The sequence below is a fragment of the Podarcis bocagei genome (genome assembly GCF_964188305.1).
Source record: "Podarcis bocagei genome assembly, chromosome: 16".
In the NCBI taxonomy this organism is placed as follows: domain Eukaryota; kingdom Metazoa; phylum Chordata; class Lepidosauria; order Squamata; family Lacertidae; genus Podarcis; species Podarcis bocagei.
In genome coordinates, this window is record NC_138142.1 from 3,147,455 (window position 1) to 3,163,614 (window position 16,160).

Sequence of the window (16,160 nt, forward strand, 5' to 3'; positions counted from 1 at the left end):
ACTTGGCAGTCAAGCCAGTTCTGGGCCTGAGTCCTGGCTGAAAAGAAAAACAAGGCACCCACTCTCTCCGCCCCGGGCTACTTTTTTATTTTTGCAGAGTGACAAAGTTCGCAGGGTTTTGGATGCTGGGTGGCTTTGCATCCTCCGCGCCTCCTGCTTCCTTCACGACTGCTTAGCAATCAAATCGAAGCTCAGAGTGACACTTTGCGTGCGCATCACACACCAACAGACATGAGCCCCTGCACACCAAGTGGCAGTGCTCCTGAAGTGGCACCTGCCCCTTTAAGAGAGGAGCCGGGGTGACGGCGGAGCGAGACTGTTGCAAGCAAAAGCTGAGCTGTGTTTTTTTGGCGTGAGCTGCCTGCTGCTGCTGCTGCTGCTGCTGCGGAGCGCAGCTATCAATCTTTCCTGCTCCCCACCCCGCCCCGGATCTCAGAAAGAATGAGGATCTCAAACTTGGTGCTTTGCAAAGGCTCCAGAAAGGGAATCTGGAGGAGTCGCTCCTGCCGCCGCCGCCGCTGCTGCTGTTCCTCTTCCTCCTCCTCCTGCTGCTGCTTGTAGGTTCAGACATCTTAGAAAAAGAGGAGAGATTTCCGGGCACTCGGAGCAAGAGACACCCGGACTCGCTCGCTCGCTCCGCTTTTGGATTTACAAAAGACGCCAGGCAGATGGCGACGGAGGAGAACCGGAGGCGCCTTTTGCTCTTCCTCCCGGGATTGATTTGAGGAATATATTTTAATCGCTGTTTATCGGATTTGCTTTCTTCCTCGCTGTTTTAAAAATATTATCTTAAACATTTTTTGTATTGCAACCTCGGAGGACCCCCCCCCCCTTTTCAAGCTTTCTACTTCGCTGATCTTTCTGAAACTGGAGCGAGAGAGGAATTTGAAAACAACACACACAAAAGGGATTAACAGTTCAAAAGCAGCGATGGAGGGAAAAGCAGCTGGGTTTGCAAGAAGGTAAGGCGGAGGAAGATTGAAGGGACGCCTCCTGGTCCGCTCCCCCAAATCTCGCCCCCACCCCACCAGTCAGTCTCTTTCAGTGCTAAGAGGGCAGAAAAATTCGGATAGATCAACGCCGATTCTCTCCCCGCCCCCAGTCTCGATCGTTGCCTCAGAGATGTCGGGAGTCTTGCCTATTATTATTATTTAAAAATATATATTTGGATGTGCAACGGAGATGACGATATCAAAGCAATGCATTTTTGAAAATCGGGCGGGGGGGGAGAGATATTGCACGAGTTCCTGCGTGTAGGAGGAGTAACGGGGGGGGGGGGAGAGAAGGCGAAGCAAATCCCAGAATTCAAAACACAACAAAACACCCCCTTGTTCCGTCGCGGTCTTCTCCGCCTCAGTTTCTCCTTTCCTTGTGCATCTAGTAGAAAATTCCCTGGAAGTGCTGTGTGTGCGCGGGGGGGGGGGCGGCCCTGGGAATTCCCTTCAGGTTGGACGGCGCCCCCTCCCCCGCCCGCCCGCCCAGTAATTTTAATTTGGGTTTAATTTTGCGCGTGTCTTGGACGTGGTGAGGTAGTTTTCCAGCCCTCAAACTCGGGGAAAGTCTTCTAGCGCCTTGATCCTGCCTCTTCGAGTTAAGCTCTGATAGATTCCAGCAAAGTTTACTTGCGAGCAAGGCTCCAGCCCGGCGCAATTCTCCCTTGGCTGAAATCCGTGGGACTTGATTCTTTGCTTAGGATTCGACGGCGCACTCGGAAGAAGGAGTTTACACCCAGGTAAGCGTGGGTAGGATTGCAGCTTGGCAGTGACTCCGAAGCTGCGCTGGTTTACGTCGGTGCAAGCCTCACTTGGTTGTGTGTGTGCGGCGGACGGGGGCAGATTGAGCCAAGTCAGGATCCAGCCGGCTTTGGAGCCGCAGGCCAGGATTTTGATCCCTTAACTTGCGACTAAAAGTTGCATCCAAGTCTTTGGAGCTTGTTTCCAAGAGAGGCAGCGATCTTGCGCACGCTTACTTGAGAGTAAGACCGGTTGATCTTGGTCTGGCTTACTGTTGCGTAAACATGTAGATAATGGGCTTGTGGGCCTGCATGGAGAAAGCGAGAGAATGTACCAGAAATGCATTTAACTGAACTTGCGCTGTCTCAGTTTCTCAATCTGGCGTAGGCCATCATGAGGGAGGAAAGTGACAAATGGTGTCCTTTGCGCTCCTGAACTCAGGGAAAGAAAGTGGTTCCCCATCTGGAATTGTAAACACATACTAGAATTTCAGAATCCAGAGCAAATAGGTGCCAATTCGTGTGTGCTTTTGGTTATTCAAGAGTAGAAAATGCAGGCAGTTATGTGGCTGAAATCACAGTCCTTTGTGATCAAAACACGCCTGAGACTTGTCTCCTTGTTCCTCAACAACATTTGCAAAGGAAACTCTTCAGGTGGGGCCGGGCACTGGCACAGCTTCTACTCTTACCCCTTTCTTTCCTCCTCTGGTCACCCAAATGGTGGTTCCTTTTTGCTGGCATTTTGTTTCTTTATGTCTCCAGTTTCCTTGATGAGGGTTTGGTGGCAGTGAGCCACTGGGCTGCTTATTTTTCCAAGCCATGGCCACATGGCAAACTTGTGACAGCAAAGCCAGAGATTTGGGTTCCTGGAGTTAATGAGGAAGGGCTCTCCAAGGTTTCAGCTGGCATTTGGGCAACCTTGGTCCTTTGGAGGAGGCCCTGTCCTGTCTCTCTTGCAGTCAGAAAGCTTCTCTGAGTAAACTCATCTTCCTTCATTAGTTTGCGTGTGCGCCCTGTGGGAAAACAATGCATTTGTGGTGAAACACAGCTTTGGTTCCTGTTTTGATAAGGCATCGAACATGCTTCTGTGTTGACTTCGGTGGTTGATATATAAATATTGGTTGAGAAAGTGAAGTTGGATTTCTGAGCATCTGTGTTTGTGGGAAGAAACTCAGAATGCTCTTGCACTCGGGTTGTGTTGGTTTTTTGCTTTTGAGGTTTCTTCTTTCCCCCTGTTCCTAACTCTGCTGCCTTTTTAAATTTTTCTTCTTGCTTCTTGGCCTGCACAAAGTGCAGTTGGCAGGAGACTCAGTCCAAGACTCCCATCTTGGAGGCAGCTGCCCCCTATCCCTAGCTGAACCTGCTGCTTGGAGGGGACTTCTTCAAGCTTGACACCCGGTGTGCCTTTTTCATTTCTTGCCTATGTGAACCAAACAACAAATGCACCTTCATCTTTACCTGGTTGGCAAGCTTTTCCTATCCCACGTTCCTGAATAGTCTAGATACGGTGTCTTGTCCCAGGGTTAATGGAGGCTTCATACAGTATTTTGTCTGCAGCATTCTCTTCTAGAGGAAATTCGTACAGTCATTTATGAAAGCTGCAGGCAGCCTTGAGTTGTGTGGGGCAGGAGTTCTGCTGTTTGACTCTATATTATTCCTACTTCCCCAAGGAGCTTTATAGGCTCTTACCTCAGCCACACAACTCTTTATTGTGATTGGTTGCTGCCTTTTCTTTTCCCTGCATGTAAACACCTTAGCAAGTTTTGTCAGGGTGGAAAAACATACTTGCAGTCTCCTCTCCTTGGCCCCATCTGCATTATACATTATTATTATTTTTTGCACTATACATTTTAAACAATATCATACCACTTTAAACAGCCTCCAAAGAATTTTGGGAACTGTAGTTTGTTAGGGGTGCTGAGTGTGGTAAGGAAACCCCTATCGCTGTCCAAAGTTACAATTCTCAGAGCTGTTTAATAATCAACCCCTCTGATCAGGGAATTTGGGGGATTGTAGCTCTGTGAGGGGTTTAGAGAAGGGCTAGGCAGAAGGTAAGGATTTCTAGGTGATTTGTAGAGCATCTGCAAGAGCCTCTGATTCCCAACTGAGCAACAGCAACAGATCATCCCCAACATATCAACAATTAGGCTGTAGAAAAAGAAGGCTTGGGGGAAACCAGGATTGGATTTTTTTTGGGAAAATACATGCTAGCTTGGTTCTGGTACTGATTACTAAGTCCTTGACTGAGTGCTCTGTTTCTTAATTTTTAGTGTATACCTCTCTGCTTTGATCTACTACTTTCAGTGTTCAAAACTAGCCAGGCACCAGGCGCATTTTGCAACTGACGAGGGTCCATTTGCAACCACATGAAGATTTCTGGACGCCAGGTTGGCAACTGGGGAAAGCAAAATGTCACTTAGAGAAGAATCTGAAATATTTTCCTTGAAGCTTGAATTAATTTTATTTTGAATTGTTTTATTTGATGTTTTAATGTGTTGTAAACTGCTTTCAGATTTGTTGTTTAAAATATAAAGTGGTATAGAAATGCAAATAATAAATAAATAAATCTCATTGAGGTATGGAATGGTGCCTAGGCATTCCATTGTGGTGACTGAGGCCTAGGCTTAAGGTGCCATTTGGCAGTTAGATTAGCTACCGTATTTTTCGTCCTATAGGGCGCACCGGCCCATAGGACGCACCTCGGGGTTTTTTTTTGGGGGGGGGAATGAATAAAAAAAAATTATCCCCCCCCCACTGCGGCTGCCGCCCCAAGCCTTGTGCACACCTGCCCGAAGCACGGGGCACCCTCCGGAGGGCTCCCCGTGCTTCGAGCGACAGGCTGCCGCCCCAAGCCTCGCGCACCGGGCGGGACCTCCTGCCGGGCGCGCAAGGCTTGCAGACACTCGCCCAAAGCACGGGGAGCCCTCCGGAGGACTCCCCGTGCTTTGGGCAACAGGCTGCCGCCCCAAGCCTCACGCACCAGGCGGGACCTCCTGCCGGGCGCGCAAGGCTTGCAAACACTCGCGGGGGCTGCAGGCTGCTGCCCGCAAGCCTTGTGAGCCCGTGGGACCTCCCGCCGGGCTTGCAAGGCTTGCGGATAGCTTCCTGAAGCCTGGAGAGCGAGAGGGGTCAGTGCGCACCGATGCCTCTCGCTCTCCAGGCTTCAGCGAAAGCCTGTATTCGCCCCATAGGACGAACACACATTTCCCCTTCATTTTTGGAGGGGGAAAAGTGCGTCCTATGGGGCAAAAAATACGGTAGTTTCTAACACTGACTACTTTACACCTGACTACAACTGGTGGAAATCGGGGTTCTAGTAAAAAAAGAAAGAAAGAAAGAAAGAAGTACAGTCGTATCTTGGAAGTTGAACAGAATCCGTTCTGGAAGTCCGTTTGACTTCCAAAACATTCAGAGACCAAAGGATGGCTTCCAATTGACTGCAGGGAGCCCTGTTGGACGCTTGGCTTCCAAAATAACATTTGCAAACCGGAACACTCACTTTGCAGTGTTCGGGAGCCAAAACATCCAAAAACGAAGCCGTTCGAAAACCCAGATATGACTGTAGATCCTTGGAAGGTGGTGGACTCTCCTTTCTTGAAGGTTTTAGACAGAGGCTGGATGGCCATCTGCCAGGCATTCTTTAGCTGTGGTTCCCAGATTGCAGGGGGTTGGACTAGATGACCCTGGGGGTCCCTTCCAACCCTACAGTTCTGTGATTCTATTCTGTAACTCTGAGGTCTGGACCAATTGTCTTCTCAATATAAGCTGACTTCTTTTGCTGAGGAACTGTTCTGTTTGCTGTGGAAAATTGTGGAAAATTCTGGAGAATGTTTGGGACAGAATGCTCACTTCATGTGGAGGCTGGTGAGGTCTGTTTGGACTTTGCATTGTCCTGTGCACTCCCTGTTCACACATCTTGGGAGCAGCCCAACCAGATGGTGTGGGAGAATTGTCATCCAAAAAAAACCCCCTTCCACCATTAACTGTTCCTCTTCACCCCAGGTTCCTTGGAAACCTAGTTTGAAACCACAGCTCACTTGTGATGCGCGCCTGGCTCAAAGGGAGACTGTTAGCCTCACAGCGGTATAAAGTACAGTCAGGGCACAGGTTGTTTCAGGACAGCATGCAAATGACTGAACTTTTTCTACAAGTTCAGGTAATTAACCTCTGTGAGGTGTGTTACCTGCTGCAAAGGCACTGTTTGGTCTGTCCTTCCTTGAGTGTTGCCTCTTGGAGCCAGATGTGAAATTCTGTAGAAGCCTGCTTAGTGCTGGTGACTTTTGTGTTCTGTTACTTTGCGAACATAAAATAAACACATGTCATGTTTTGCAATTCCTAATCTGCTTTTATGGGTTTGAACTCTACTCTGACTCCTGCTCTTGTTTTGGCATGGAGCTTGCTAACAGGTTGCCAAATTGCTGGGAATAGACTGTGTCTATATGTATGTATTTATTAATTATATGGCTTCAGTATGTAAAAGCAGGAAGTTGGTGTCTGGACTTCTGAAATTTATTGCTGATTCAGGTGTAATTTATGAATCCACCACTGCATCTAAGCAGATTCTTCGTTAACTCTGTATGTATGTATGTATGTATGTATGTGCAACTTATATATATAGTTTCCAGGCAATACAGTTATACCTCATGTTACGTTTGCTTCATGATAAATTTTTTCAGGTTGCGTCCTGCGGCAGCCCAGAAGTACCCGAAAGGGTTACTTCCAGGTTTTGCCGCTCGCGCATGTGCAGACGTGCAAAATGACGTCATGCACAGAAGCGGCGAATCGCGACCCACGCGTGTGCAGACACGGGTTGCATTCTTTTCAGGTTGCGAACGGGCCTCCGGAACGGATCCTGTTCGCAACTAGAGGTACCGCTATATGCTCTTACAGTCTGTATATACTTTCTTTATTCAAAAAAAGTAAGTTTGAACATAGGAACAAACATGCAATAAGTTTCAGTTCCCCAACAACCTCAACTACATCCAGTTGTGTTAGTAATAATCAGCACATATATTATAGCTGAGTTTTTTGTCTAGGATCTTATGAATAGATGTTACAGCAGGTTGAGTTAAGTGGGAAGCAGGTTGGGAATAGAGGCAGATAGTACTGGATCCAAGGTGGTGTTGGTCCTCATTCCCTAAGGTCTTACACTCCCTTTCCTCCCCTCCAGAATTGCTCATGGACTTTTTGGTTACCTTTTCCCTGGCTGTTCCAAAATTCAAACTTTTTCTCTTGTCATGGCATGCATTGTTCTGTTGGTCCCCACACTTCTTGGAGGTGTGGCTTCAGATTTCTTCAGGAATTTATTTTTAGTTAATTACTAGCCCGGTGAGCTATTAGCAACCCTTGAGGAAATGCCTATTGTTCACCATAAAATAGCAGGCTGCATGGTGAGTGTTCTGTCTCTTTCTCTTGGCATGGCCCCTTAACAATACAGTCCTGAAATAACTGTCAGTAAATGCTGGGGGCTGAGGAACAGAGGAAAGGGGGGTGGGGTGGTGGTTTTAATGCAGGGGAGACGGGAAGCAGGTTGTGGTGAACACCAGGGCTATGAACCTGCCAAGCAGCAGAGTGAATGATCATTCTTCAACGTAGAGGGGAGGGCTATGCCTCTGAAGAGCTCCTGAGCAAACATTGACTAATGTGAAGGGAGAACAGCACTGCCAATTTGAACAGGACTTTAGAGAACTTCCAATTTGCTTTATGGCTGTGAAAATGAAGGCTATTAGAAAATAAAGTTGGAAGTAAAGATCTGAGCTGTCACATGCTCTCTCCCCCCGATGCTGAACATGCTTAAGCTTAGTTTAATATTTCTGTACTAGTGTTAATAATTGGATGGTGAACTCCCCCCTCTCCCCCTCCAATTTTGGCTTGTCTGTAAATTCCTTGCACCTGTTTGAACCCAGACTTCTAGAGGTCTCTTCAGTCTGCCAAGTATTCCTCTCTTGTCTGAGCCCTCCTATTGTTTTCACTCAGCTGGAAGGGCATGGAAGGTTCTTTATTTTGCTTACGATGGCCATTAGGTTAGTGATAGGCTCTTTCAAGTAGCATCTTTTAATACTGTAAGAAGAGCCATGCTGGATCAGGCCTAAGGCCTGTCTAGTCCAGCATTCTCTTCTCACAGTGGCCAGCCAGATGCCCGTGGGAAGTCCGCAAACAGGACCCAAGTACAACAGTGCACTCCCCATTGGGGACCCCGGGCCAGTTGGTCTTCCGAAGCGTGCTGCCTCTGTTACTGGAATGTTTTGAAATGGGACCAGAGCACAGTCCTGTATTTCAAGGAGCCTTGGAGCATAAATGTCTTCCTGGTGGATGTGAGAGGTACCTTGCGAAGGACAGCCAGCTTTGTTATTCTCCAAGGAGGTGGGTCAGTGATAATAGCTCCCTTCTGCAGATGATGGTCTAGTTTGGAGGCAGGAAATGCAGTTTACCACACAGTATGTATGACTCCTTCAGAGATGGTGGTAGTAATCGGTGCTTTTTTCTGGGGGTAAAGGGTACGCATGCCAGCACCCTTTTTCTAGAAGAAAAGCACTGGTGGTAATATATACAGTTTATTTCTTACTTTAGAAAATGCAAACAAAGAAACTGAATGTTACAAGGCAAAATACAACGACATGCATAACAGCATATTTGAATATTTTTAATGTGTGATTTTAAAATTTGCTTTATTGTTTAAATTTAGTAAAAGGAGTCTTATGACATCTTTAAGGACTTAACAGGTCTATTATGGCCTAACCTTTAATGGATGAACTTGTTCCATAACAGATTTGCTCCTATTTTTAAGGTGCCACAAGACTCTTCATTGCCTTTGCTACAACAGAGCAATGCACCTATCCCTCTATAAATCTTTCAAAGCATCCTGGAAATTCTGTTGAAGGATAGTTTAATCACTAAAACTAATTTAAAAATCCTGCCCATCAGACTTGCACACGGCTTCTCTCCCCTCTTGATCAGGTTTGTCCTCCCTCCCATTTTGTTGTTGTTGTTGTTGTTTGCATTAACCATGGTTAGCAGGTATCTTTACCAAGTTTAAATGCTGCTAGCCATGGTAGACTTTAAAGCAGGGGCTGAAGCAGGTTTCACACTTTAGAACAGGAGGAGAGGGATGGAGAGGCATGTGGACCCTAGAAGGATCCTGGTAGTCTCCTAACCATGGTTAGGAGGTTGGACAGTATTGCATCCGCACATTAGCTTCCCTTTCTAAGATGCAGACCTGCACACACAGAGGTTTCTTTGCCGCATCTGATTTTCTTTCTTCCGAGGCTCCTTCCCGAGTCAATGACTCACCGAGTGTCCTTGGTTCATCTCTCTGTGAGGGGAAAAGGAATAATTTTGTGCAGAAACTATAAACACTTAACAGTTTGTTTCTCTGGAACGCCTCTGCGTAGCCTGAAGTGTGTCTTAGCAATTACTCTCAGCAGTGAAGCAGTTCTTTTGAGCAACCAAAAAAAGTGTGTGTGTGTGTGTGTGTGTGTGTGTGTTTAAGGAGGAAAAACCCCTTTCAACTTCCTCTGACTTTTGGAAGGAGGGATTTTGGCACTTTGCTCTAGCATGTAATGGGTATAAATTATGCATGGTATACAGATAACATTTTATTTGTGGGACTGGGGAGGAAATGAGAGCAGCACATGAACAAAATCTGGTGCGCTTTGTGCCTGCTGTGAATACTTCTTAATTTTTGTTCCTCCTTGGTAAGGCTATTAAGCAGTCTCATAGTCAATGTTTTCATGTTTCTTATTTTTATTATTTTCCTTTTTTTAATAGACCAGCCAACCTCACAACTCCAATTAGAGACAATTGGGATAATTATATGCAAACTAAGACAATATATGAAAGCTTGTGCTATCGAATAGATAGATGTGTGTTTTGTCTTAAACTCCCTTGCTTTTAATTGATTCATTAATGGGCTAAAATAGATACTGCAGTATCTGTCTCGACGGAGGTGTTATCTGGAGGCTGTTTAATTGAGGTAATAAGCTGTGTTCTGCACACCGTAATGCAACCCAGCCACTTAAATGTTTGAAATATAATTTTTAATCCTGAGCTGGAATTGAGACAGCTGCTAATTAGAGCTGGCGTGGGTGCTGCGTACTGGCAAATGAGTCTTGGCCATGAGCTTACTTGATGGCCTTAAGTAAGCCCCCCTCTCTCTTTCTCAGCCTCAGCCTTTTTGTCTGTAATTTGGGGATAATAATTCTGACCTGCCTTGGAATGTACCGTATTTTTCGCTCTATAAGACACACCAGACCACAAGACGCACCTAGTTTTTGGAGGAGGAAAACAAGAAGAAAAAAATCTGAATCTCAGAAGCCAGATCAGCAAGAGGGATTGCTGCGCAGTGAAAGCAGCAATCCCTCTTGCTGTTCTGGCTTCTGTGATAGCTGCACAGCCTGCATTCGCTCCATAAGACGCACACACATTTCCCCTTACTTTTTAGGAGGGAAAAAGTGAGTCTTATAGAGCAAAAAATATGGTAGTTGTCAGAAAATGCACCTTACGTTCTTTAAACCAGAAATGACTCGTGGGCAGTCTTGGTCCACCAGGGACTCCAGTTTGGCCCATAAGGCTATTTCCCCAAAACTGCACCAGCTTGCCCATCACCTTATGGGCAGGAGAACAGGCTTTAACCCTGCATTAGCTTTGTGCTCTGCTCTTAGCAGGGAGCAGAACCGCACAGATCAGGAAGTAGGATTTGGTCCCCATGCATCAGCTGATGGGTGTGGATTAAACTCTTTCCCCTTAAACAGGGGGTGGTAGTGGCTGATTTTCAGGTGGGTGACCCCACCCACCTGACACATTTGGCCTGTGAGGCAGATCCTGATAAAGAGTTGGCCCATGGAGCCAAAATGATCTCCTACCCCTCTCTTAAACGCTTTGAGAGCAGTATATCTGTGCTCCTTATCAGCATTATTACTGAGGTTAGTGCAGAATATCACAGTGCATCTTCCCACAAGAGCAGGTGGCTGTGTGAATGACACCATCCCTTATGCACCACCAGCACTGACTTCTTAGGAGTTTCCTATGTCTTGATCCAAGGTGCTGTTTCTCTCTCTCCTGACCTATCTTGATAAAAGCCACTTTTCAACATTCTGTCACATGCAGGTGTGACCAATGAAGCCCAGGATGTGGCTGGTCAAATCAAGGGGGAGACTGCACAAGGGAGCTGGTGCGATGGTGGTGGTTGGGTCGAGATTGACAGTGGCACAATATAGCTCCCATGATTCATTGATTCCAAGTGTGCTTCTTTGCTTCTTTCTTTCTGGATGATTGTCGGTCGCTTCTTTTGGGGAAGAGTAAAAGTGTGTTTTGGAACAGGGTTGTGGACGGCAGTGGACGGCCCATCTCTTGTAGGCTGGGGCTCCCTCCTCCCCATGCACAAGTCTCCAATTGTTCAGCCCACATCCATCAAAATGACTATGTGCAGTTTGCTAGTTACTGATAGTTCCCTTAAACTGCCTGGAACCAATGGATACATTTAAAAATATGCAAATACACTGGCTGCTAAGCAGATTTCTCTCAGGGAAAGTGGTGGGATCAAATGTAAAAATAAAAACATCCGTAGGCGTTTGACAACAGTAGCTATTAGCACAAACACCATTTCATATTTAGCACATCTTGTTCAAAATAATCATTTCTATAATCAATCAATCAATCAATCAATCAATCGTCTCTTTACTGGAAACTGTGTTCATTTGTATTCCAGAGTATCTGCATATTTTGGTTTACATGGGTGGGAGTATCACCTTCCCAGAATTTATTTTCCCTCCGCTCTGAAAGCCAAACATCTTCTGTGGTTAGGCAGAGTTTGCTTTTGATATCTAAGTGGATTTCTTTTCTTTGTTTCTTTTTTAAACCAAAGCACCATAAAACCCTCACTGTAGAGTCTCTGTGCAGGGCAAGGTCTTAATGCGTCAGAGAACTCCATTTTAATTGCCTGTTTTCTCCAAGCTCTGATCTTCTGGAATGTTTGCCTCCCAGCTACTCTTCCTTGAACTTTTCAAAAAGAAAATATATGGTTAGTTCAGATGGATTAGTGGTGTTAGCCTTGGGAGGGCAAGTACATCATAACTCTTGAGAAATTCTTGCTCCCCCTCCCGCCGAATATATGGCTTGTGAGAAGTATGTTTTGTGTGGTGTCTTTGTTTTACTGAGAACATGGTGGTGTTGGGGAACCTGTGGCTTTTCAAATGTTGCTGGACTATAGCTGCTGTCATCCTTGACCACTGGATTGCTGACTGGGGGTGATGGTAGTTGGCAGCCCCATAACATTAGTTGGGTTAATCTAATGCATTGTATGTGGAGCTGCCATTAAAGGTGACCTTGATCCTGAAAGAGCTGTGTTGACTACTGATAGAATATGGGGAAGAATTAAAGGTGTTGGCAATGACTTAAAGGTAAAGGTAAAGGGACCCCTGACCATTAGGTCCAGTCGTGGCCAACCCTGGGGTTGCGGCGCTCATCTCGCTTTACTGGCTGAGGGAGCTGGCATACAGCTTCCGGGTCATGTGGCCAGCATGACTAAGCCGCTTCTGGCAAACCAGAGCAGCGCATGGAAACACCATTTATCTTCCCACTGGAGTGGTACCTATTTATCTACTTGTACTTTGATGTGCTTTCGAACTGCTAGGTTGGCAGGAGCAGGGACCGAGCAACGGGAGCTCACCCCGTTGCGGGGATTCGAACCGCCAACCTTCTGATCGGCAAGTCCTAGGCTCAAACAACATTGAGCCTAAATACACGAAAGCTCATACCAATAATAAACTTAGTTGGTCTCTAAGGTGCTACTGGAAGGAATTTTTAAATTTTGTTTTGAGTATCTCCCACTTTAGCTTAATACACAGTAAGGTTGATAATCAGGGCAGGCTTCGTCCCTACACCGAATGCTACAGTCTAGTTGAATGGATTAGCAGCAGTTTCAGGAGCAACACTAATACTTCTTATTTCTTTGCACAATGCATAATTAGCAGCCATGTTTGTTCATTTAGTTCAGGGATGGGGAACCTGTGACCCACTAGAAGTTGGACTGCAACTCCCACCATCCCATCCCATTGGCCATCTTCTCTAGGGTGTCCAGCTCAATCTGAAGGGCTTCTGGTCCCCCACCTCTGAGCTAGTACATTTATGTCCCCCCAGGTCTGGACCAGCTTAGCTTCAGCAAGGCAACTGCATCATCTGCCCTGAGACCAGGTCCTCGGCTGGGCAGTGTGGTGGTAAGCATTAAGCACAGGGTTTGAAATTAGCAGGGCACCAGGTGCATTTTCTGCCCAAAGATTCTCCATTTGCGAGCACCTCCAAAAGTCTGGGTGCCATTTTTTGCGCCTGGCTGACACTCAAGGATTATTGAAATGTATGTGCTTTGAAGCCTCGAAGTATATGTTAAGGAGTTTCGCAATAAAGAGCAGAGTGTTTTGAAAACTGAATTATGATACCAATATTTTTATTATAAACACCAAATTAAACATGTATTAACAGTTTCTGCTTAAAATTTGTCACTGTGATTGCATATTAATTTATGCTTATCACAATAATAAATCAAGTGTTGCTGACTCCACCACCCGGCAACTGGACATTCTGTTTTGGCGCCCACAACCCAGGTCCCAGAAGCCATTTGGCTCCTAGCCTTTCTTATCCCAGCTTCTAGCATTGAATTAAAGCAGGGGTGTCTTTTTAAAAGGATCACACAAATTCACATAGTCTGGGGTTATCAACGCTTAACAGGTAGCATGTTGCTCTAAATACCCAAACCAATAACTCTGAATGGCCATCACCTTTGTACCTCACTTGTGATCACCCAGAGGCATCCGGAGGACTCTGCTGGACACATGCTAGACTAGATGATCGGGCTCCTTGTGTTTGAAATATTTCCCAGAAATGCACTTCGCCTACTTGTACCAATCTTCTCTTGGGATGCAGAGCCATGGAAGAGGAATTAGAATACAAGACGGTGCTACACTGCTCCTTACGCAGAAGTCAGTGTGACTGGTAGTTGAATCTTAACTGCAACTTTGCAGGTGGGAAAGCATCCTCCCACTGTTCTTCAGGGCAGCAGGCCAGTTAAGCAGGCACAGAGCAGGCTGTGTGATGCACACAGCTCTGCCCTCAAACAACTGTAGGACTTGGGAGGAACAGCACCTGAGGAGGAGGAGGAGGAGGAGGAGAAGAAGAAGAGGAGTTTGGATTTGATATCCCGCTTTATCACTACCCTAAGGAGTCTCAAAGCGGCTAACATTCTCCTTTCCCTTCCTCCCCCACAACAAACACTCTGTGAGGTGAGTGGGGCTGAGAGACTTCACAGAAGTGTGACTGGCCCAAGGTCACCCAGCAGCTGCATGTGGAGGAGCGGAGACGCAAACCCGGTTCGCCAGATTACGAATCTACCGCTCTTAACCACTACACCACACTGGCTTGAGGTGGTTGCCTGACTCTTCATGGTAGGGCTGGCCTTGTTCAGTGTGTTGAAAGTGGCATCCTCAGTTCATGGGGAGGCCCCAAATTGGTTATGTCGATGTGCCTTGGGTGGACAGAGTGTGTGTGCCTTAAAATGCTCCCAGAACCCTTACATGATGCAGGGGTTCCATGGCATGTGAATGATTCATCAGCAGAAAGTTTTCCCCTGAAGCGAGGATGTTTGAAACGCTTTGCATCATAGAGCTCCAAAATACTGTTGTTACATGGCAAATCCCTCTTTTAGATTTTCCCCTCTTACCATAAGAATTCTTTGTTTTTCCTCCACAAAACTCTCATTTCCCAAGAAGCTGCATCAACATAGATTTACCTCCAGGTCGCTGCTTTCCCCTCTTGTGTGCTGAACTTAGCCGATTTTTAGTGTTTTTGATTCAGCAATGCATTAACCTGCTCCTTCAGAGGCAAAATTGGGCAAGCTTGCTAAATTCACATTTCCTTTGTGGTATCTTGGGTGCTTTCTTTTTCATTCAGCATATTAAAAAGAGAAAAGAGAACCCACAACAACACTTGGTAGGAGGTCCCTTAAGGGGAATGGCAAGTGCAGGAAGTGGAGCACAAAGGAGCAGGTTGCAGGGCTGCTTCCAACTCCAGTGCAAAAAATATATAATATAATATAATATAATATAATATAATATAATATAATATAATATAATATAATATAATATAATATAATATAATATAATATAATATAATATAATATAATATAATTAATATAATATAATATAATATAATATAATATAATATACAGCAAGATATATATGCTTCAAAAAATGCTTCATGGCAATAAAACACTTTAAACATAAACCTCATGGAGTAGTTTTCAAAAACTTGGGAAATACAGTGGATGTACAATGCAGAGGCTGCTTTGAATTAAAAATAAAGTGGTACCTCAGTTTAAGAACAGTCCTGTTTACAAATTATTTGGTATAAGAACTCCGCAAAAACAGAAGTACTGTTCCGGTTAGCGAACTTTACCTCAGTCTACGAACAGAAGCTGAACGGTGGAAGGGCACCGGCGACGGGAGGCCTCATTAGGGAAAGTGCGCCTCAGTTTAAGAACTGCTTTGGTTTAAGAACGGCTTTGATTTAAGAACGGACTTCTGGAACGGATTAAGTTCCTGAACTAAGGTACCACTGTAATATTTCTTAGCATTGTGTGGATATAATGCTGCCCCATTTCCTAGCCATGGTTAGGTGATCAGGAGCATTGCAAAGGCTTAGGTGCTCCTCTTCTCTTCCTTGAATGGATGTTCTCACTTTTAGTTACAAATAACTGTGGTTAGAGTTACATGCAGCGAACTTCAACCATGGTTAGCACAATCCACTGCTTTCAGCTCTCCTTCTAATTGTGTTGCAAACTGCGATTTGGTGCTCATGTAATTATGCTATTGAAACTGAAAGTAGGTGGGGGAGAATGTTTTTGGGATGAGAGTGGTGGGGGAGGGGTTGACAAGCCTGTAGTGAAACTTCAACTACTCAGTCCCACATGAATATTGCTCAATATTTAAAAGGCCCTAATCCACTTCATTTCTATGTTTTCCAAAGCCAAACAAACTAGTAAACCTTTTGAACTGGTCAGATTATGCAGAAGCCTGCTGGAGGTCTGGTTCTTGTTGCCTGCTTGAAAACATAGATGTAAAAATCTTCTCCATCTTGTGTTGCCTCTCTTTAGATTGAGGTAGTAATTGCTGCTTTGTAAGCTTTAGCTCTATGGGAGCAGGAATAACCTGGCTGCAGTCATCAGTGCTCTGGTAACCTGAAGCTTGGATTACTGCAATGTGCTTTACATGGGGCTGCCTTTAAAGATGCTTTGGAAAGTGCATCTGGTGAAGAGTGAGGCCATCTAAAGTTTGACAGGCTTGAGATGAGCTGATCATATAAGTCACATTTTAACAGCTGTGCTGGCTGCCAATATGTTTCTAGGTCCAATTCAGTGTGCTGTTTTTTATTTATAAAGTCC

At 45.5% G+C, this 16,160-nt stretch overlaps 1 protein-coding gene across 19 annotated transcripts in view; it reads left to right on the plus strand.

Annotated features, from left to right (window-relative positions):
* Window positions 1-355: 355 nt before the first annotated feature.
* NCOR2 (nuclear receptor corepressor 2) overlaps window positions 356-16,160 on the plus strand; it is a 389,949-nt gene continuing 374,144 nt past the window's right edge. For 16 of the 19 annotated variants that reach the window (XM_081174418.1, XM_081174425.1, XM_081174427.1 and 13 more), the window contains exon 1: window positions 357-962. The gene's annotated coding sequence lies outside the window, so the exon portion shown is untranslated. Of the gene's footprint in view, window positions 963-1,535; window positions 1,733-16,160 lie in introns of those variants that run through there. The other 3 variants (XM_081174437.1, XM_081174422.1, XM_081174429.1) reach the window with 2 other exon arrangements.